Source organism: Microcaecilia unicolor, chromosome 13 (assembly GCF_901765095.1).
Source record: "Microcaecilia unicolor chromosome 13, aMicUni1.1, whole genome shotgun sequence".
In the NCBI taxonomy this organism is placed as follows: Eukaryota; Metazoa; Chordata; class Amphibia; order Gymnophiona; family Siphonopidae; genus Microcaecilia; species Microcaecilia unicolor.
Window position 1 is genome coordinate 79,195,617 of NC_044043.1, and position 23,068 is coordinate 79,218,684.

Consider the following 23,068-nt stretch of genomic DNA (forward strand, 5'->3'; position numbering starts at 1 on the left):
GCTGTGAGGTAGGAGGAAAGCTGCCAGCCCTATTTGGTACTGGGTCCTCCTGGGTACTGTGACGAGGATAGGGGCATTAAGTAGTGGTTTCCTTTGAAGAGACTGTTGTGAAAGGGTTGAATTATTGGGATGTATAGAACAGCAGGCTGAACTGTGACTGAGCCCTTCTGAGGGAGAGGGGAAGGTAGTGCAAAGGAAGTGGGCCTGAACTGTTAAGGAACTGTGAATGTTAGCTGGAGTTTGGAACCCAGCCTGAACCCTGTTTGTGAACTGCATTTCAATTTTGAGAGTGGAACTGAATTGAAAATAAAGCACTTTGGTCTTAAGTCCGTATGGCAGTCTGCATAGGCAGTCGGTGGCCCAACTGTTTGGGGAGGCTAAAGGGGGAGGGGTTAGGGGTGGGACCAGAGGCGGGGCTTACATCCATAATTGTCTGACAACAGAAAAAAAATAAGTAAAAATAAGTCACAATTAATACCTTTTATTAAATTTAGATATTAAATATGTATCATATGTCAAAGAATAAAGTGGTTGCTCAAAGCATGTACTAACCACAATTGCTCAGCTGCAAAACACTATGCACAAATTTGTGCAAAAACACACTCATAAACCTTACTGTACCATAACACTGGGCAGACCCTAATAAACCAATATACCACCCATACGGAAAATGCAGACCGTCAACAATATGAAACAAGGGATCATAATATCACAATTCTCATGTAGAGCCACAAAACACCCTTTTAGGGTGGAAAGTGTTCACAATGAGCTCCTTTTATGAACGACTATATGTAGATCCTTCAAGAGGTAGTGTGTCATGATTTAGGCTCTAAAACCCTTTCTGATGATTTGGTGCCACCTCAGTAAGGCCAATACACAATCTCTCTACTGCAAAACACTATACACAAACTTGTGCAAAGACACACTCATATAACCTTACCAAACCATAACAGTACTAATTCCAAGGACAGGACGAGCTAAACCTTATGCACTGTAATTACACGGGGCTCTAAAACTCCAGTGCACAACCTAGTGAAACAAAAAAAAAAAACAACCCAAAAAGGGCTGAAAATACTACACGCTAGCAGAATACTGCACCTTAATCACACATGAAAACACATGACACAACAGATATGAAGGCAAAATACTGAACTGGAAAGTTACCTCAAGAAGTCAGACTCAGCATGCAGCAATACTAGAAAAATTGAAATTTACATGCAAAACATCACAGATGCACATTTCCAAAAGCTGACATATTCCAGTTAATAAATTCTGAATAAAATACTTTTTTCTACCTTTGTTGTCTGATCATTTAGTTTTTCTATTCGCTTTGGTCCCAGTGTCTTCTGTTTTATGCAGTGTCTTCTTTCCATTTGATATTTTTTCTCTCACCATGTCCACCATCCTCCTGTGTCCTTATGCGTCCTGTCTACCATCTGTAGCCCTGTCCCTATCCTTCAGTATCCCGATCCAGCTCTTATATTCAACAGTTTTCCCTCCATCCATATCCAGCATTTCTCCTCACTCCCCTCCATCCATGTGCATATACTTCCCTCCCCTCCATCCATGTCCAGCACCTTCCCTCTTTCTCTCCTACCATGCCATCCAGTGTTATCCCTCTTTCTCTCTCCATCCTTCCACCCATTATCCTCTCCCAATCCTTCCGTCCATTGTCTTCCTCTATCTCCCCTTCCTTCTAGACAGTTCTCTCTTGACCCTTTTCCATTCAGCATGTCCTCTCTCACCCCATCCTTCCAGTGTCTTTCCTCTTTCCCTCCCTACCAGTTTCTTCCCTCCTTCCAGCATTTTTCCTCTTTCTCCCTCCTTTCATCCAGCCAGCATTTCTCAGTCTGACAGCTAGGGTCTCCCCCAGTTTCTCCCCAGCAGCTTCTCTCTCTCTCTCTCCTGCCCATGTCCCCTCTTTCTTTCTCCATCTCTTTCTGGCTCTCCCCTGCTTTTTTCCATGTCCCTGGCTCTCCCCTGCTCTTTTCCATGGCCCCTCTTTCTCTCCCCATCTCTTCTGGCTCTCCCCTGCTTTTTTTCCATGTCTCTGGCTCTCCTCTGCTATTTTCTATGGCCCCTCTTTCTCTCCCCATCTCTTTCTGGCTCTCCCCTGCTTTTTTTCCATGTCCCTGGCTCTCCTCTGCTCTTTTCTATGGCCCCTCTTTCTCTCCCCATCTCTTTCTGGCTCTCCCCTGCTTTTTTTTCCATGTCCCTGGCTCTCCCCTGCACTTTTCCATGGCCCCTCTTTCTCTCCCCATCTCTTTCTGGCTCTCCCCTGCTTTTTTTTTCCATGTCCCTGGCTCTCCCCTGGCTTTTTCCATGTCCCCTCTTTCTCTCCCTATTGCTCTCTGGCTCTCCATTGCGCTGGCCATGTCCCCTGGCTCTCCCCTGCTCTTCTTCTCTCTCCGCCTGCCGTTTCCAGCCAGTGGCCATGTTCTCTCTCTCCCTCCGGCCCGGGCCTCTTTAGCTGACAGAAGAAGAAAAAGAAGCGCGGGGCCGCAACAGCGTTCAGACATGCGCTGTCGGCTCTGCCGGTCCTCTGCCCCGGAACGGGAAATTGACGTCACGGGGCAGAGACCGGCAGAGCCGACAGCGCATGTCTGAACGCTGCTGCGGCCCCGCGCTTCTTTTTCTTCTTAAGCTGGCTCCGAGAGAAGCGGCGGCAGCGGATCAGCTGCATAGATGTCGTTCCTGGCTGCCACTGCGCTGCTCAATAGAAGCGGCGGCAGCAAAAGATTTTTATCAGGAGTCTCGGCAGGGCCACGGGGAAGGTCAGAGCTGGGCTGGGGAGGCTTAGCCTCCCCAAGCCTCTTATACGGGGCGCCTATGGCAGTCTGGTTCTTTGCTGGAAACCTGTGAGCCTAACAGGGCTGCCAGCGGCCAGCCCCAACCCATAGTGGAGGAAGTGGACCCCTTTACACAGGGCCGCCGAGAGACTGGGCCAGGCCCGGGACAAGGCCGCCCCCGGCCCCCCCCACCTGAGGTCGCCGGACCGCCCCTCATCCCGCCACCGGGCCCTCTCTCCACCCCCGGGCCCTCTGCACTGACCTTAAGCACCTCACCTTTGAAAGCGCAGCAAGCAGCAGCAGACCACTCCTTCCTTCTGTGTCCCGTCCTCGCGGAAGTTACATCAGGTGAGACCGGGACACGGAAGGAAGGAGTGGTCTGCCGCTGCTTGCTGCGCTTTCGAAGGTGAGGTGCTTAAATTCAGTGCCAGGGAGTGACGGAGGGCGGGCAGGCCGGACTGCGGCGCCGGGCCCCCCCCCCCCAGAGTCCCGGGCCCAGGGAATTTTGTCTCCCCTGCCCCCCCCCTCTCAGTGGCCCTGCCTTTACAGGGTGCGCATGCTGTGCAATATGATTGAGAGGTTTAGCTGGACTGAGGGAGTGCACTGTTCAGACGGTCAATTTTTTCAGGCAAATCACTATTTTATTTTATTTATTTATTTTATTGCATTTGTATCCCACATTTTCCCACCTTTTTGCGGGCTCAGTGTGGCTTACAATATGATATGAATAGTGGAAATACAATTTGTTACAACTTGGTTATGGATTACATTGTGCAGAGTTATGCGAGACAATCGAAGTATCGTTGAGGAATATAACAATGGAACACAAATATTGAAACATTGGAAGGAAACAATGGAAAGCTTAAAGGGCAATATTAAGACACGAAGACATATGGTATACATATTTCTGTGAGTAAAGGTATGAGTGATGTGAGATTACGGGGGATGAGAGTTCAGAAGTGGATGTATGATGCATTAATGAACAGAGAGTGTGGACTTTATGTGTTTTGGCTCTTTCCGTAGATTTTTTCAAAAAGATGGGTACAGTGGTACCTCATTTTTCATCAATAATCCGTCCGAAAACAGTCGGCGAAATCCGAAACTGACGAAAACCGAGGCAATTATTTCCATATGAATATAAAAGACTAATGTAAGGAATAAATGGACATTTAACATGGCATTTACCTTTCTGAAGACTCTTCTTGGCAGGAGAATGCATGCATCGCCCTTTGTTTTCACAAAATTAGCAGCGAGGTCACGTGGGCACGCCGACGAAATCCGAGACAAATTTTTCGCAGAAAAAAATCGACGATAACCGAAGTCAACGAAAACCGAGGTACCACTGTACCTGCATAAGTGACTTTGGGGTACTTTTACTAAGCTGCGTCAGCATCTACTTGTGCCAAACCCGTGCCGAAATGGAGTTACCGCCCGACTACCACGCGGCTCTTGTGGTAACTTCATTTTTGGCGCACGTCCGATACGCGCGTCTGGAAAATATATATTTTTTTCGGGCGCACGTAACGGACGCGCGCCAAGTGGCATTTGGCATGCGTAGGCCATTACCGCCCAGTTACCGCGTGAGTCTTTACCACTAGGTCAATGGCTGGCGGTAAGCCCAAAATGGACGTGTGGCAATTTTCATTTTGCTCCACATTCGTTTTTGGGAAAATTAAAAAAAAAAAGACCTTTTATACAGGCTCGCTGAAAGATGGATCGGCGCGCGCCCAAAACCTGTGCCTACACTACCACAAGCCATTTTTCAGCCCGCCTTTGTAAAAGGACCCCTTTGAAAGCTACTTTCCCTATCATATAAAATGGAACCAGAAGGGACCATCTAGCCTATTCTCTGCCTCTAGATTGATCTACTCTACTTAACCCATCCCAGGGGTGGTCAGCATTACAAACCAATTAGAGTTGGAAATCTCTTCTTAACGTGTAACTGAAAATTCCTTTAAAAATATAAGTATAATAAATTGACACAAGAGAGGTTTTTTTATACCGATGATTGCAACAAAGCCTAGTAACATAGTAACATAGTAGATGACGGCAGAAAAAGACCTGCACGGTCCATCCAGTCTGCCCAACAAGACAATTCATGTGTGCTACTTTTTGTGCATACCCTACTTTGATTTGTACCTATGCTCTTCAGGGCACAGACCGTATAAATCTGCCCAGCACTATCCCCGCCTCCCAACCACCAGCCCCGCCTCCCCGTTGTGACTATATTTAAAATTTGAAGATTAAGTCCTGGCTTGCTGAAACTTTTTTCTCCTTGTGATTTAAAAACATTTAGTAGATATCTTCCAGCCATGAGGTGTGTGTGAGGTTGTGGCGTAAATCTACTCATGTAGATTGCAAAAACCTCAGAAAGGCGATATATCAAGTCCCATTTCCCTTCCCCTATTTGAGATTCTACATAGAATGTTGCTGTTACTACTATTTGAGATTCTGGAATGTTGCTACTATTTGAAGATTCTACATGGAATGTTGCTAGTGGAGGAGTAGCCTAGTGGTTAGCGCAGCAGACTTTGATCTTAGGGAACTGGGATCTTAGGGAACTGAATTTTTGAGTTTGAGAAGCCGGATAATGTACAGCCAGTTAAGTGTCATATTCAGCAATTAACCAGCTTTGGGCCACCACATAATGACAGACTGGAGGAATAGCCTAGTGGTTAGTGCAGCAGACTTTGATCTTAGGGAACTGGGTTCAATTCCCACTGCAGCTCCTTGTGACTCTGGGCAAGTCACTTAACTCTCTATTGCCCTAGGTACAAATAAGTACCTGTCTACACTATGTAAATCACTTTGAATGTAGTTGCAAAAACCACAGAAAGGCAGTATATCAAGTCCCATTTCCCTTTCCCTATTTGAGATGCTACATGGAATGTTGCCATTATTTGGGATTTTACAGGGAATGTTGCTAATGAAGGAGTAGCCTAGTGGTTAGTACAGCAGACTTTGATCCTGAAGAACTGGGTTCAATTCCCATTGCAGCTCCTTGTGACTCTGGAGAAGTCATGTAGGGGGTCCTTTTATTAAGTTGTGGGAAAAATGGCCCTGTGCCAGGACCCTTTTTACTGCAGTGGGAAAAGACCCCAGGCACATATAGCCATGTGGAAAGAGAACTCTTACCGCATGGCCTTGCGACGGGAATCCTTACCGTCATCCATTGGGCGTGGTGCAGCCAAATTACCGCCGGATTACCACTGTGGATCAAGCAGTAAGCCTGCGTTGGGCCCCTTAACCCTCCATTGCCCCAGGTACAAATAAGTACCTGTATATACTATGTACACCACTTTGAATATAGTTGCAAAAACCACAGAAAGGCAATATATCATGTCCCATTATTATTATTAATTACATTTGTACCCCGCGCTTTCCCACACATAGCAGGTTCAATGCGGCTTACATAGTAAATAGAATTACAAAGTCTTGAAGGAGAATGTTACAAGTTGTAGTAAACATAGTAGTAGTGGGGTTTTGAGGATATGTAAATTGAGCACGGAGAGATAAACAAAGATAGGATGAGCAAAAGGAGACGAGATTGGGAGGGGTAAGGAGTAGGAAGGATGGAGAGGAAGAGACTGAGGAATGAGCATAACGAGATTGTGAGACATGGTCAAAGGTATAATAATTGTCGGGGCAGGAATCCTGTGGGTGGGCTTAAAAAGTTAAGTTGGGCCATTAGTGTAAGCTTTCTTGAAGAGATGGGTCTTCATCTCTTTCATTCTCTTTCCACTTAACCATCCAAGTGCCAACCGCCCCAGGAACACCCCCAAAGTAGCCAGTTTTTCAGTTTGGCGCTAACCACTAATTTTCAGGAGCACTAAACAGTTAAGTGCCGCTGAAAATTAGCGGTTAGCCCCAAACAACCATCCAGGAGCCGTTTCTGGCCGGCTAAATTGCTTTGAATATCAACCCGTGATATTTTATTTTTTTGTACTGTCTTGATTGTCTGTTTAATTATTATCCCTCCTGTTTACAAAGCTGCGCTCGTGGCTGCCAGCGTGGTAATGCCCACACAGCCCATTCACTTCGAATGGGCATTGCCGGCATTGCCGCGTGGCTTTGTAAACAGGGGGGGGGGGTATGTATGTAATCATGTACCTCACCTAGAATTGTGGATAGTTGTAGGTAATGAAAACTTTAAATAAATAAATATAATTTAAGTATAGAACTCTTTTGTTAACTATGCTCAGAATCAATGGTTCATAATCACCGCTATTTCATTCTCTACCTACAGCAGAAGAGAGAACATGTATCATTTATCTTGTGCAATTATTGAAGTTACCTCCAAGAAACACTAAGAAGAAGTAGAGTTTCTTAGATCAAAGACCTCAATAAATGACCATTTCTTTCCAGCTTGATAAATGGGTGATGGGCTTTCAGTCTGGCGCACCCAATTAATACTAGGTCAGGTTTTGCACAGTTGGAATAATTCGGTAATCCATCATATTGTGGGCAGGTAGAACTTTGCACTATTAGAGTATATCAAATTAATTTTCACATACTGACCAGCAGTACCGTGAAAGTCATATGAGCTGCCTGTTTTAAAAAAAACCTCCACAGTGGATTGTCCACAATGGCTTGTCCTTTAAAGTCATCAGATTCCCAGTCTCAAGTTAGAATTGGTTAGCGATAGAACCTCTGCGTTATGGGGCAGAAGAAAGAGAGACGTAGATATCCCATCAGTATTTCTGTATCTACTGAATCTTGAAACTGCCAGCAGCCAAAATATTTTACCTGTCTTTCATTACCCGTCAATATAAATAATGAGGGCTAGGATGACAGCCTTACACAGAACAACCAGATTGACCCAGTCCCCCACCGGCACAAATTGCACTTGAAATGTTTGAGAGGCTCATATTCAGGCTCCAATGTCTGTTTTTACTTTCGTTTTGTTCTGACACATACACATGTTTGTTACTTACGATCTGCCTTAAAAAAATTCCTTCCACTTGCATATCAAGACAAAACCAGTACTTAAATGTGAAAAATTGACAAAAAATCCTATCTGCAATACCTTCTATGCCACCTTGAACCCTTGTAGAAAATTTGTGCGTACGTCAAAAGCAGGGGCGTATCTGGACTCTGGCGGTAGGGGGGGCCAGAGCCAGAGGGAGGGGGCACATTTTAGCCCCCCCCCATGGCGCCACCGATCCCCCCCCCTGCCATTTCTGGACCCCCCCGACTGCCAGACCCCCCCCTCGCCACCAATGACACTCTCCACCCCCTCCCGCCGCCGCCAACCCTCCCCCGCTGCTGTCACTTACCTTTGCTGGCGGGGGACCCCAACCCCCCGCCAGCCGAGGTCCTCTCTTCCATGCAGGCTGCAAGTTGCAATGCTTTCTGTTCTTCTGAGTCTGACGTCCTGCACGTACAATGCGCAGGACGACTGAGTTCCAAATTCTGAGTCTGACGTCAGACTCAGAAGAACAGGAAGCGTTGCAACTTGTATCCTGCACGGAAGAGAGGACTTCGGCTGGCGGGGGCTTGGGGTCCCCCGCCAGCAAAGATCGGCGACGGGTTGGTGGCGGGCGGGCGGGAGGGGGAGGTGGAGAGGGTCGATGGTAGGGGGGTCCAGGGCGAAATGTGCGGGGGCCCAGGCCCCTGTGGCCCCACGCAGATACGCCCCTGGTCAAAAGTGGGCGGCATACTCTCTGCATTGCACAGAATACCTTGATTAGCTCGTTAGCATACATTTTAATACAGCTTATGCTGTGTCATCCCACATGAGCTAACACCAGCACACAATTGCTCTCTTCATCCCTTGGCGCATATAACCCGTGTTTGGCCCACGGTAAATTCATGGCTTAGCCCACAGTTGCTTTTTGCATCGGCCCCAGTTAGGTGGGGATTACTTCCGCTCCCCGTGGATGGAGCTTCTAAGGGTGTGTTAATCAGTGTTCTATAGTAATCAAGTAAATGTAACTTGTTACTATACTTAAGAAAAAGTTTTGTTACTTTTACTTGTAAAGAAGTACAGGATAACATTTGTTACTTTTACTTTTACTGAAGTAATAATTTTGCCAAGTTTTACTACTTTTACTCAGTTACATCTGATGCTTGCAGTTAAAAGTAAAAAGCAAAAGTGGAAGAGATATGTAAATGGTGATTCCTCAGTAAACTGAATGAAATAGAAAAACTGGGAACAGGATTTTGCCATTACAAGCCTTGTCACACAAACAATGGATCATCTCGTCTTAAATTTTGTTATTCAGTGACTATAACCTATAAGAACAGTGGAGTTGCCTTTGTTTTTTGAACTGGTTACTGACCTCCAGCCAAACAGAACAATGATGAGTTGGGTCACTTTAACGAGGAGATGAAGCTGAAGCTGGTAGCAATTCTTGGTGAACAGACATATGTCTCTACCACAACAGACTGCACATCATCCCATGTGAAATTTTACATTGGGGTAACTGTCCACTGGATTGATAAGAGTCTTTAGGGAGGAAGTCTGCTTGTTTGGCCTTAAGACTGAAGGGTTCCCGACGTTTGATGTTCTTGAAGATATTCAAACAGAGTTTTCCATCAGACGAAAAATCGTTAGAACAACTGACAATGATTCCAACTTTGTGAAAGCTTTCTTTGTAATTGGACAGTTTGACGATGATGGTGAAGATAAACATGAAGATGCAAACGATGAACTAGACAACACTATTTATAATGCAGATGATGACAGTAATGATGAGAAAGTACTCTTTGCTATATGGAACTCAAGTGTTTTTTTTTTTTAATTTAGTTTTACTAAAAGCAAAATGGATTGAATTGTAGAGCAATAAAGTTGTTGGGTAACAACGTTAATAATACTTGCATCCATTGTAGTTGTAGTACTTTTACCTTTTACGCAAAAAGTATTATATTGGGCATAAACGTTTTTACTTTTACTTAAGTAATTTTTTAATGTGTTCTTCACTGTACTTTTTACTTTTACTTAAGTATTAAAATATACATTTATTTTTACTTTTACTTAGGTACTTTGGCCTACTACTTAGAACAACATTGGTGTTAATTCTATCCTTTATATCTGTGTTAGGATTGGGGGGGGGGGGGGTATTGGCCCACAATGGGTAAGAGGCCTTTGGAAGGGAGCCAGATGGCCTCAGATTTGGGACATGTATGCCCTATAAATCATGCCACAGGATGAAGATTTTAAATCATTAGTTTGCATTTTGCTATGGTCCAGAATGTGTCAGGTTCCCAGCTACGGTGACTAGCAGGAAATTTATTATGAAATTTAGCTGTGGATGCAGATGGGTCTAAGATTTTATTGCTATTGTTAATTATTGTCAAATGTATGTTTAATGCTGATATTGTTTGTAAATTACATAATTTACATTTTATTGTAAACTGCTCTGATAACCACAGGGAAGAATGGTATATCAAGTACTCAATGGAAATTAATCTGCATTTATGGAAAGATTTTATCACGTGAAGAGATGGTTGATTTAACCTACGAGTCATTAATTAAATAATTTCCTGGTTGACATGAGCAAAAATAAAGATATAAAGATTCAGAACTGAGCATCAGAGAACACATCAGTACCTTCCAAATGCACAGACTATATGGTGTCATTAGTAATTCATTAATCTTAAAAATAAAAGCTGAGAAAACGGGGAATGAGCCAAGCATGACCGTAGAATCTTGAGTTAAGATCTAATCACCTTCCATTGCAGACTGCAATCGCCTACTGTGGTGGAGGGAACTAAGGAGGATGTGTGAATTGATAGGGAATGTAATCCTTTAATTGCTGCTTTTACAGATAATAAAATATGCTTATTACAGAGTGACTTGATAAATGGCCTGGTGCTGATCTGAGAAACCTGAGCCATGTGTTCCAGCTCAGAACCGGAGTTGCCAGGGTTGCGGTCTTCCCGCAACACTGGGCGGCTTCTCTTGCAGCAGTTGCGGCAAAATTTTGGCGGCTGCGGGGTGCGGGTTTGGGCTCTTCTCTGTGGCCGCTGTGTGCTTTTTTTTCCGGGGCTTCTATTGGTCCAATTTGGTCCAATAGAAGCTTTTCAGGGGCGTGTCGACGTCAGGGACGGGGTTAACGACGTCAGGGGTGACGCGGGAGGCGGGGTTTGTGATGTGAGAGGCGGGGTTTCTGACGTGGGAGGCGGGGTTTGTGACGTGGGAGGCGGGGTTTGATTTTGGGGGGTTTTTGGGCGGGTTTTAGGCTGATTTTGGGCTGGGAAAATTTTTCCATCTGGCAACCTTGCTCAGAACCTAAATGTCAAGGGAAAAGACTAGGGGCAAGATATTCAGCTGGTGGCCACCAACATTATACCCTAAAATCCAATGCTGGGTCATGTCCAGATTCTAGCATTGAATTTCCGGGTATACGGAGCCGGCTACGAAGAAACATTTTATGCAGTTATCTTAGCTGATTAACACCCCGATGATCGATTTCTCTGTGCTGTTCCAAACCGAGCTGTAAAATTAGCGCAGGAACAGCGTGGGGAAATAAAGCCCCGATAGTCAGAGCAAATAACATGTAAATTTAGGCGCAATATTAGCTCTGATCATTGGGGTACTTCTGTGGGAGGATTGTGCCTGGGCATAAGAAGATAAGAGTAGACATACTGGGTCAGACTAATGGTCCATCTAGCCCAGTGTCCTGTTTCCAACAGTGGTCAATCCAGGTCACAAGTACCTGGCAGTAACCCAAATAGTGGCAACATTCTATGTAGAATCTCAAATAGTAGCAACATTCCATGTAGAAATTCAAAGAGTAGCAACATTCCATGCTACCAATCCCAGGGCAAGCAGAGGTTTCCCCCATGTCCATCTCAATAACATACTATGGACTTTTCTTCCAAATATGCTAACATTCTGTGTGCCTTTATGGCTGCCACCCAGAGGTGGGGGTCTCAGGTGGCACTCTTCAGGAGTGGCATCTCCCCACTCTTTGGGGGAATGGCATCTCCCCCTTCGTGGCGTTTACCTCGTCATATTCCCAAACCCGGCAGCGGCAGCGATTCTCATATGCTGCCCTGCCGCCAGCACCTGCCTCTTCCCTTTGCTGTGGCTGCCTCTCTGATGTAACTTCCTGTTTCGTCAGAGGCTCAGACAGCCGCAGTAAAGGGAAGAGGTGGGTGCTGGTGGCAGGGCAGCGTATGGGAATCGCTGCCGGGTTTGGAGTGTGACGAAACAGGTAAATGCTGTGAAAGGACTGGAGGTAGGAAGGGGGCAGAATTTTGGTCCAGGAGGGGGAGGCATCTCACCATGGGGTGAGGAGCGGCATCTTGACCCAGGGGTGCGGCATCTTACTACTACTTATCATGTCTAAAGCGCTACTAGACGTACGCAGTGCTGTAAACTTGAACATGAAGAGACAGTCCCTGCTCGACAGAGCTTACAATCTAATTAGGACAGACAAACAGGACAAACAAGAGATAAGGGAATATTAAAGTGAGGATGATAAAATAAGGGTTCTGAACTAGTGAATAAGGGTTAGGAGTTAAAAGCAGGTGGCATCTTAGCTCCGCCTCAGGTGGCATCTTGCCTTGAGTCGGAACCTGCTGCCACCTCACAATAAACTGAAGATTTCAACATGTTGTCTATGCTGACACCTAGATCCTTTTACTGGGTGGTGACCCCTAATGTGGAACCCAGTATCATGTAGCTATAATTAGGGTTATTCTTCCTTATGTAAATTGCTTAGCATTTGTCCACACTAAATTTCATCTGCCATTTGGGCGCCTAGTCTTTCAGTCTCTCAAGGTCCTCCTGCAAGCAGGTTTTCTTTTTTTCACTATTTTGGGGTGACAAGAAAATTCAATCTGAGCTTCCGGAAATCACTAAAAACTAACCTGTTTAAAAAGGCATACCCTATCGATCCAACTTAAGTGCCTAATCTCTGCAAAACAACCAAACTAAAGCACGTAATGGACATAACACAACTCTTCCGTTCTCCGATTCCCTAATGTGGCTGTGCCACATGAACTTGATTTTACCACAACATCACCCTGTAGTTGTTCACACCGGAGCCTGCAAAAGCCTCTCCGGTACTATGTAAGCCACATTGAGCCTACAAGTAGGTGGGAAAATGTGGGATGCAAATGTAACAAATAAATAAATAAATAAATATGCTTGAATTCATTCTCATGATTTTATTTATTTTCCCCATCTCCTCAGAATTAAAAAGGGCACCATTTCAGCAATAACACAAACTGATCTCACAGACCTCCAGAAGTTATTGTGATTGGAAGATGACAGGCTGAACATTCCTTGCCATTCTGTTACATCTGAAGAATATAAAAAGGAGAAATTTGAACAGGAAAACATGCCAGAGAAGGATAATTAGAAGAGGCAGGATCAGAGAGAGCTGAATGCTCTCTCCCTGTCAAGCAGAAAGCACTTTGCTAACAGAGTAAATGGGAAACATTTCACAAGCGTTCTGGGTTTTAGATGTGCTTTCTCCTAGCGCTTGTTCATCTTAACAGTAACAAGATATGGGACAAGGGAAAGAAATGTAAAAGCAAACACCAAAGGCTTTCAGGAAAGGGAGAAAGCAGATGATACAGTATCTGCATTTGAATTTACAAGCCAGCCAAGATGAAAAGCCTTTGCATTCAATTGTAGAGCATGAAGGACAGGGAGCATGCTCATTGTTTGTCTGCGTCTAATCCACGTTCGGGAAATAATTAAAAGAAATTTGACTCTGAGGGACCAAGAAAAGTCTTCTTTGTGATCTCAATGTAATTATCAAAAAATTGCCTCAGGCATTGCCTAAGGAAGGGATCTGACTAATTCCAAATTCTTGTCGCTTTGAACATGTATTGGGTCTTAGAAAGACATAATCCCCCTAATTCTATACAATTTGCCAAAACTTGTGCGTGCAAATTCTGGCACACGTTCAATTCGCACATGCCATTTAATTGAATAGCGAACTAATTAGTGCCAATAATTGGATTTTTAACAAGCAATTATTGGTACCAATTGAAATCAATTAACATGTAGGTGTGTAAATGTAGCTGCGTGATCCCCACCTAAGTTTTATATGCGTCCCAGAAAAGGGAACAAGGAAATGGGAGGGTCATGGGAATTTCAGGGTGGAGCGTGAGCGTGGATTCCAGTTATGCATGCAATTATAGAATAAGGGCATTCCACATGTAAATTTAAGTGAGGATATTTGCACCCCCTTTTCCTTGGTGCAAATGGATGCGCCTAAATTTACATGTGACCTCTGTGCTTAAGCGCTATTCTATAATCCACACCTAACTTTAGGCACAGCTTACAGAGTAGCGCTTAAGCAGGTTTTTTTCAGCACTGATTTTTTAAGGTGCAGTTTATAGAATTCAGCCCAATCTGTACTAGGGCTGTGCAGGCAATGCTTTTCCACTTTGGCATTGTCTTTGGTTTAAATTTGTTTGTTCTTTTCTGCTATTTGGGGTTGGGTAGTTTTTTTGTGGAGGGCGGCAGCTTCGGGATCCCGGCAGATCAGGTGTTCGGACGGCACTCCTCCCCCTGCGTTGGTCGGTGATTGTCGCTGTGCGTTGGGGGGTGGTGGAGGCCCTGCATAGGTCACTGTTTCTGGCTGTGCGTCGGTGGGGGGGGGGAGCATCGGAGGGCGATGGAACTGGCGAATGGCTGAGTGTCATAGCCCTGCCCTCCACGTCATCACGTTGTGACGCGAGGGCGGGGCAGACACTCATGGGATCTTGCAACTACAAATTTACATTTAGAATGTTGGGGTTGTGAATTATGTGTGGATGGGGCGTGGCTGAGGGCGGGTCTATGAGTGAGAGTGAGAGTGAGTGGTGCTGACAGCCTAGAAGACTACAGGGCTTCAGTGATTGCCTGCCACACAGTGAGGTTCAGAACGTTGGAGGTGAGAATTATTTATATAGATAGCACCATGAATTTGGCATGATTTACTGAAAGGGGTAAAGGTAAGGGGATTTGATATACCACCTTTCTGTGGTACAATCAAAGTGATTTACATGTGTTATATGCAGGTACTTTCTTTGTTCCTGGTGGGCTAAAGATATTAGAGTATATGCCATTTATTTGGGTTTTCAGAAAATGATGAAGACTTAGGGGCCCCTTTTACTAATTAATGCTCGCCTGTGGTGAGCATTAATGTGTGCTTACCGCAGGTTAAAATCCACTATCACAGGGTGTGCTCAGGCATCCTGCAGTAGTTTTGTGTTTGGTGCACACTACCCAAATATTCTTTTGGTGCTGGGGGTGTGTTTGGGGGTGGAGACTAGGTGTGCCCACTGCTGATCAGTTAGTGCAGCTGTATTGCCATATGCTAAATAATTTGCTTGTGGTTATTGATTTAGATTTTGCTCACACCTTTTTCAGTAGTGGCTCAAGGTGAGTTACATTCAGGTACACTGGATATTTCTCTGTCCCAGGAGGGCTCACAATCTAAGTTTGTACCTGAGGCAATGGAGGGTTAAGTGACTTACCAAAGATCACAAGGCGCAGCAGTGGGATTTGAACCGGCCACCTCTGGATTGCAAGACTGGTGCTCTAACCACTAAGCCACTCCTCCACTTGCTATTCTTTAGGGTTCTACATGGAATGTTGCTACTGTTTGAGATTCTGCATGGAATCTTGTCACTCTTTAGAATTCCAGAATCTTGATCTTCTTTGGGGTTCTACATGGAATGTTGCTACTCTGAGGTTCTGAATGGAATCTTTATTTATTTAGATTTTGCTCACACCTTTTTCAGTAGTAGCTTAAGGTGAGTTACATTCAGGTACTCTGGATATTTCTCTGTCCCAGGAGGGCTCACAATCTAAGTTTGTACCTGAGGCAATGGAGGGTTCAGTGACTTGACCAAGATCACAAGGAGCAGCAGCGGGATTTGAACCGGCCACCTCTGGATTGCAAGACCAATGCTCTAATCACTAGGCCACGCCTCCACTCCCAAGTGTGGGAGCCCTTACTGCCTAGTAAATAGGTAGCGGTAAGGGCTCCTGCGCTAATGGCAGTGCACTAATTGGGAAATTAGAGCATGGCCATTAATTCAGAAAATGGGAAATTTGGCCATTTTACAACCATGCTAAAAGTGGCCTTAGCTTACGGGAAAGCCCCGTGCTACTGATATCGCAAGCCATTTTTTAGCACAGCTTAGTGAAAGGGCCCCTTAGCTTTTTGAGAAGATAGTGGGCTGTTTATGGGTTGGGTTAGCTATAATTTTGGTGCCTGGCAAGTATTGTTTTTATTTTTATGACAAATTGTTTTAATATCATGCAACTGATGTTAAATATTGTAGTATAAAAGGTTACATTGCTTCTGTAATTGTAAAGATTAATAATTATTTGATGTACATTGCTATGGTCCCAATACTTGAGTTGGTAGCAGTACATAAATATTTATATTAAATTAAAGTTAAATTAAAATGGAGCAGGAACAATTGGAGATAAATTTTGCCCCATTTAGATCCTATCCAAGGCACTTAGTCATGGGAGGAGCCAGCATTTGTAGTACACTGGTCCCCCTCACATGCCAGGACATCAACCGGGCACCCTAGGGGGCACTTCTAAAAATTAAAAAAAAAATTAAAATAGCTCCCAGGTGCATAGCTCCCTTACCTTGGGTGCTGAGCCCCCCAAATCCCTCCCAAAACCCACTCCCCACAACTCTACACCATTACCATAGCCCTTATGGGTGAAGGGGGGCACATACATGTGGGTACAGTGGGTTTTTTTTTTGGGGGGGGGGGTTGGAGGGCTCCCATTTACCACCACAAGTGTAACTGGTAAGGGGGGATGGGCCTGGGTCCACCTGCCTGAAGTGCACTGCACCCACTAAAAACTGCTCCAGGGACCTGGGTATGACATTTGAGGCTGGCATATAGGCTGGCAAAAAAGTTTTATATATATTTTTTTTTTGGGTGGGAGGGGGTTGGTGACCACTGGGGGAGTAAGAGGAGATGATCCCCGATTCCCTCCGGTGGTCATCTGGTCAATTGGGGCACTTTTTTGAGACTTGGTCCTAAACAAAAATGGACCAAGTAAAGCCGGCAAAATGCTTCTCAGAGCCAGCCTTCTTTTTTCCATTATCAGCTGAAGCCAGCCATGTCTGACAACTCCCCCGTCCCGCCTCTGTCCCACTTCCCATACCCTTCCGAACGCCCCCTTTAACTTTGGCCGGCTCTGCGACGGAAAGCAGTTGGAGTCGGCCAAAATCGGCTTTCCATTATACCGATTTGGCCGGCTTTAGGAGATGGCCGGCCATCTCCCGATTTGTGTCGGAAGATGGCCAGCGATCTCTTTCGAAAATAAGCTGGATAGTAACACAGTAACATAGTAATTGTAGACAGACCTGTATGGTCCATCTAGACTGCCCAGAAAGGTGACCAGAGTTGTATCGGCCATTCTGTGCAGGTACACTACTTCATGTCACCTTCAGGAGATCAAGCCCGACAATAACTTGCAGTGCACATTTCAGACATGCCATGTCCTGCTGGTAGTGTATAATTCTATAAGTGGACACATCTATGTAGGCAATGCCTATTCTATAACAGCATCTGGGTGCCCTCATTCCTTTATAGCAGTGCTTCTCAACCCAGTCCTTGAGGCGCACCTAGTCCTATCAGGTTTTCAGGATATTCACAACACATGTGCCTGAGATACATTTACATACCAAGGAGGCAGTGCATGCAAATCTATCTCATGCATATTCATTGTGGATATCCTGAAAACCTGACTGGCTAGGCGTTTCCCAAGGACTGGGTTGTGAATTCCATTTGGGGAGTATAGTGTGTATGTGTGTGAGTAGTTTTGGGGAAAATCAGATTTAATATAGTGCAGCAAGGCTACTGAAGCTCCTGGGCGTAAGGGAATCCCTGCAAAGGTGGTGAGATGAGAGGTACAATTAAACCTATTTTTATTATTTATTTATTGCATTTGTATCCCACATTTTCCCACCTTTTTGCAGGCTCAATGTGGCTTACAATAATCATGAATAGTGGAAATACATTAGAAAATAGACATTTAGTGTAACAGAAGGATCTTGGGTAACATAATGATGATGACCGCACCTGGAGTATTGTGTTCAGTACTGGTCTCCGTATCTCAAAAAAGATATAGTAGAATTGGAAAAGGTACAGCGAAGGGCGACGAAAATGATAGTGGGGATGGGACGACTTTCCTATGAAGAGAGGCTGAGAAGGCTAGGGCTTTTCAGCTTGGAGAAGAGACGGCTGAGGGGAGATATGATAGAAGTGTATAAAATAATGAGTGGAATGGATCGGGTGGATGTGAAGCGACTGTTCACGCTATCCAAAAATACTAGGACTAGAGGGCATGAGTTGAAGCTACAGTGTGGTAAATTTAAAACGAATCGGAGAAAATTTTTCTTCACCCAACGTGTAATTAGACTCTGGAATTCGTTGTCGGAGAACGTGGTACGGGCGGTTAGCTTGACGGAGTTTAAAAAGGGGTTAGATAGATTCCTAAAGGACAAGTCCATAGACCGCTATTAAATGGACTTGGAAAAATTCCGCATTTTTAGGTATAACTTGTCTGGAATGTTTTTACGTTTGGGGAGCGTGCCAGGTGCCCTTGACCTGGATTGGCCACTGTCGGTGACAGGATGCTGGGCTAGATGGACCTTTGGTCTTTCCCAGTATGGCACTACTTATGTACTTATGTGGAGGAGCTGTGTATTTATTTATTTTAGCGCATTTATATCCCACATTTTCCCACAAGCGCAGGCACAATGTGGCTTACAATAGTGCATGAAATAATACAATAAGAAAGATAAAATATAAGATGACAGAATAGACAGAGAAAACATTGGGGGGGGGGGGGGTAAACATATTCGGCAGGGGCCAGTGGATCAGAGCCTCCCGCCAACCATCAGCAGGAGAGTCAAATGGCCGGGCTCGGCAGGGAGTAGGTTTTTGAAAATAGGAACGTCTTCAGGAATGTTTGGAAGAGATGATGGTTGGGTATCCCCTTTAATTGCTTCGACAGGTCGTTCCAAGATTTTGCACTGGTAAACGGGAAAGATGAAGCAAGCATACGCTTGTATGTAACTTTCCTACTGCTGGGATAGTGAAGACAGAGGAAGTTGCGCGATGACGACAGAGCATTCCTAGGGGGTAGATCAACCAGGTATATTCACATTGGTTGATCCTTGTGGTATGCCTTGTTAAAGAGATGGGTCTTCAGTAGTTTGCGGAAGTTCGTTAATTCGTAAATTGTTTTTAAGTTGCGCGGCAATGCATTCCATAACTGTGTGCTCACGTAGGTAAAGTTTGACGTGTGCATTAGTTTGTATTTCAGACCTTTGCAGTTAGGGAAGTGCAGATTAAGGAATGTGCGGGATGATCTTTTGGCATTCCTGGGTGGTAAGTCAATCAGGTCTGACATGTAGGCTGGTGCATCTCCGTGAATGATCTTGTGAACTAGGGAGCATATTTTGAACGTGATGCGTTCTTTAGAATTGGAACGAGTTCTGTGAATATTTAGTTACAGGAAACTTCAGGAATGTAGTAAAAAAAAAAAATCTAGTGAAAACAGTCCACTGTAACTTTCAACTTTTTCAAAGTCAGCTAACATTAGGAGATACAGTTACAAATCCAAATCAGACTTCAACTGAACACTGATATCTGATTGGTGTTACTATGGATATTCTATAGAGATCTCCAGATGAGAGAGGGAAAATCACTAGTATCTATTGGAACCCAGCGCTGAACCTTAGCGAGATCAATGGAAACTGCTGTGCCAAGCATATGTGTTTGACTGTTGCAGCCTCTGGGCAATGAAAACGACGGGTTTTGATTGCTGAGTTTATGAGCAGTGGTAAAATTTGTATTTAGTACCGCTGAGCAAAGTGTCTGTAAGTACTAGGTGTGTGCAGCTCAGAAAATGTTCATTTTGTATCATTTCCAGTGTCATTGACGGGAATGTTCTTTTTCTCCCCCCCTTTTTTTGTATTTTTTTTGTATGGGAGCGATCTCATTAAAACTGCGCACTGTTTCAGAAAGTGTGTACATTATTTGTGAAGAGTGCGTGCGATTTGCACTCCCTTCTGATAGTGCATGAACGTGCACACTATTCACACGTGTGCACATTCACAATAGTGCACACATATTTATTTTTGTTACAATTGTACCCCACGCTTTCCCACTCATGGCAGGCTCAATGCGGCTTACATATTATATACAGGTACTTATTTGTACCTGGGGTAATGGAGGGTTAAGTGACTTTCCCAGAGTCACAAGGAGCTGCCTGTGCCTGCAGTGGGAATCGAACCCAGTTCCCCAGGACCAAAGTCCACCACCCTAACCACTAGGCCACTCCCTCCACTGTTGCTACTATTTGAGATTCTACATGGAATGTTGCTATTCCACTAGCAACATTCCATGTAGAAGTCGGCCCTTGCAGATCAGCAATGTGGCCGCGCAGGCTTCTACATGGAATGTTGCTAGTGGAATAGCAACATTCCATGTAGAATCTCCAATAGTTTCTATTTTATTTTTGTTACATTTGTACCCTGCGCTTTCCCACTCATGGCAGGCTCAATGCAGCTTCCATGGGGGCAATGGAGGGTTAAGTGACTTGCCCAGAGTCACAAGGAACTGCCTGTGCCTGAAGTGGGAATCAAACTCAGTTCCCAAGGACCAAAGTTCACCACCCTAACCACTAGGCCACTCCTCCACTATGCAATGGTTCACACATGTGTGCACTATTGGGAAAGAGCGTGCACTATTAATCACACAAAAAATGGGATTTTTTCCTGTCATTTTGGGGAAAAACAATATGAAACAACATAGAAATGTCATTTCAAATTCACATCCCTAGTAAGTATTTCTGGTGAAGAATGCTGACATGTAATTTGAGCTGCAATTCTATGAGAGACCATTTGGTGAAGGATGAGAAAAGGAGAAGATAAATGGCTTTTAAAGGATGTATTTATGAGGAGAAATAGGTAGGATAAACATTTCTCATATTAAATTAGTGCAGAGGAAGCTGGAGTGCACTAAAGGCTCTTTTAACTGGAAAACCCCCTGTAACAAGGACTGTGCCACAGTAAAGAGAAAGCTCTGCCTGGAAAATTGTCCTTTATACAAGTAAGGAGGAGAAAGTGTAGGTGTTTATAAACTGTTATCCTTAGAAATCCTCATTTAATATCAGTGCTTAGAAAGGGCAGCATGCATCTAAGGCCTATGTGTGAACTATAGAATTTATTTATTTAGATTTTGCTCACACCTTTTTCAGTGGTAGCTCAGGGTGATTTACAGTCAGGTATACTGGATAGTTCTCTGTCCCAGGAGGACTCTCAATCTAAGTTTGTACCTGAGGCAATGGAGGGTTAAGTGACTTGCCCAAGATCACAAGGAGCAGCAGTGGAATTTGAACCGGCCACCTCTGGATTGCAAGACCAGTGCTCTAACCACTAGGCCACTCCTCCACTAGCAACATTCCATCTAGAATAGTAGCAACATTCCAGAATCTCAAAAAGTGGCAACATTCCATGTAGAATCCTCAATAGTAGTAACATTCCATATATTTGTTTATTTAGATTTTGCTCACACCTTTTTCAGTAGTAGCTCAAGGTGAGTTACATTCAGCTACACTGGATATTTCTCTGTCCCAGGAGGACTCACAATCTAAGTTTGTACCTGAGGCAATGGAGGGTACAAGGAGCAGCAGCAGGATTTGAACTGGTCACCTCTGGATTGCAAGACCAGCGCTCTAACCACTAGGCCACTCCTCCACCATGCAAATGGTTGAATAGATTTGAGGGAACTGCTAGAAAAACCATAGACTGGTAAATTTAATCAGGGAATTCTTGAATGTTATTTTATTTATGGAAAATTGTTTACTACTCACTAGTAAACAAAGGTATGCAGTGAATGAGGCACACCTAAACTTTGGGGTGGGCAGCTGGTAAGTTTTGTTTTATGCTTTTCCCCTTGTTTACAAGAATATTCATTTTATTTGGGTTTTCATGACCATTTTGCCATTATGGGAGCCATGTTGTTAAGAGTGTGCCCTCATTGCAAATACTGTGCACTATTATTACACGTGAACCCCCCCCCCCCCCCACACACACACACACAGTGTCATGTTTTTTTCTGCTTGTTTTCTTTTGTTAATGGCATGTAACAGCATGGGAAATGTTATTAATATAGCCCAGCCCATCCCTACCTGAACTTAGCCCTCACATGAGACAATAGAAGCTTAAGATTTTCTCTTGGGGCCCCTGTTTACTAATCAGCGCTGTAGGCGCACTAGTGTTTTTAATGCATGCTAAAAATTAGCATGCGATAATGCTAGAGACACTCGTATGAATGTATAGGTGTCTCTAGCGTTAATGTGTGCTAAATCCAGTGGTGTAGGAAGGGTGGAGCGGTGGGGGGCGGTCCGCCCCAGGTGCACGCTGCTGAAGGGTGCAGAGAGCTGCTGCGCGCCTGTCGGCTCTGGGGGGGGGGGCTTGATGTGCCAGGGAGGGGGTATAAGTGGTTTATGTAGGTCACTAGTGAAATCTCCCCCATTCCCCACCCTTAGCCCCACACTTTGAGTTCTGTATTCAGGTCCGGATGCTGTACTGTACCTTCATAAAGGCATTGAAAGGAAGGAAAAGGTTTAGAACAAGGCTGCAAAAATGGTCTAGGGCCTGCACCACAGACCCTACAAAGAAAGTCTGAGAGAAGGGATAGATAACAGCAGGGACGGACTAACCATTCAGGCAACCGGGCAGTGCCTGAGGGCCCAGAGGCTCTAGGGGGCCCAAAGGCTCTGCCCGGATGCCCGCCCCCGTCCTATCTTTAAAGGTACACCGCTGGTGTTCTAGTGGCCCCTGCGGGGTGTGGGGGAGGAACATGTTCCTTCCTGCCCATTGTGCTGCTGCTATTTCCCCTGCCCAGCACCACCGTAAAATGGCAGCTGAGAATCCCTGCGGAAGTCTCACAAGACTTTTGAGACCCGCGAGACTACCACGGGAAGTCTCAGCCACCGTTTTGAAAACATGGCGGCGCCGGCAGGCAGGGGAATAGCAGAAGCACATCAGGCAGGAAAGAACATGCCCCCCCTACCCGCAGAGACCACTAGACCACCCGTGTCCTTCAGGTAGGACCGGGGCAGCAGGTGCATCAGCTGCGGAGATAGGAGGGCAGCAGCGCGGCGGAAGGGCTGAGTCAGGCAGGGGGCCCAGACCACTTTCAGTCCACCCCCGGACAACAGGATAGGTCATATGCTTTGGAGTTTATCACATCTCTCCATTTATCATCTATATGCTGCTAGTAAAGACCTCACCTTAATCTGTCTCAATCATTCACTGTTGACATTCTCCATCCTA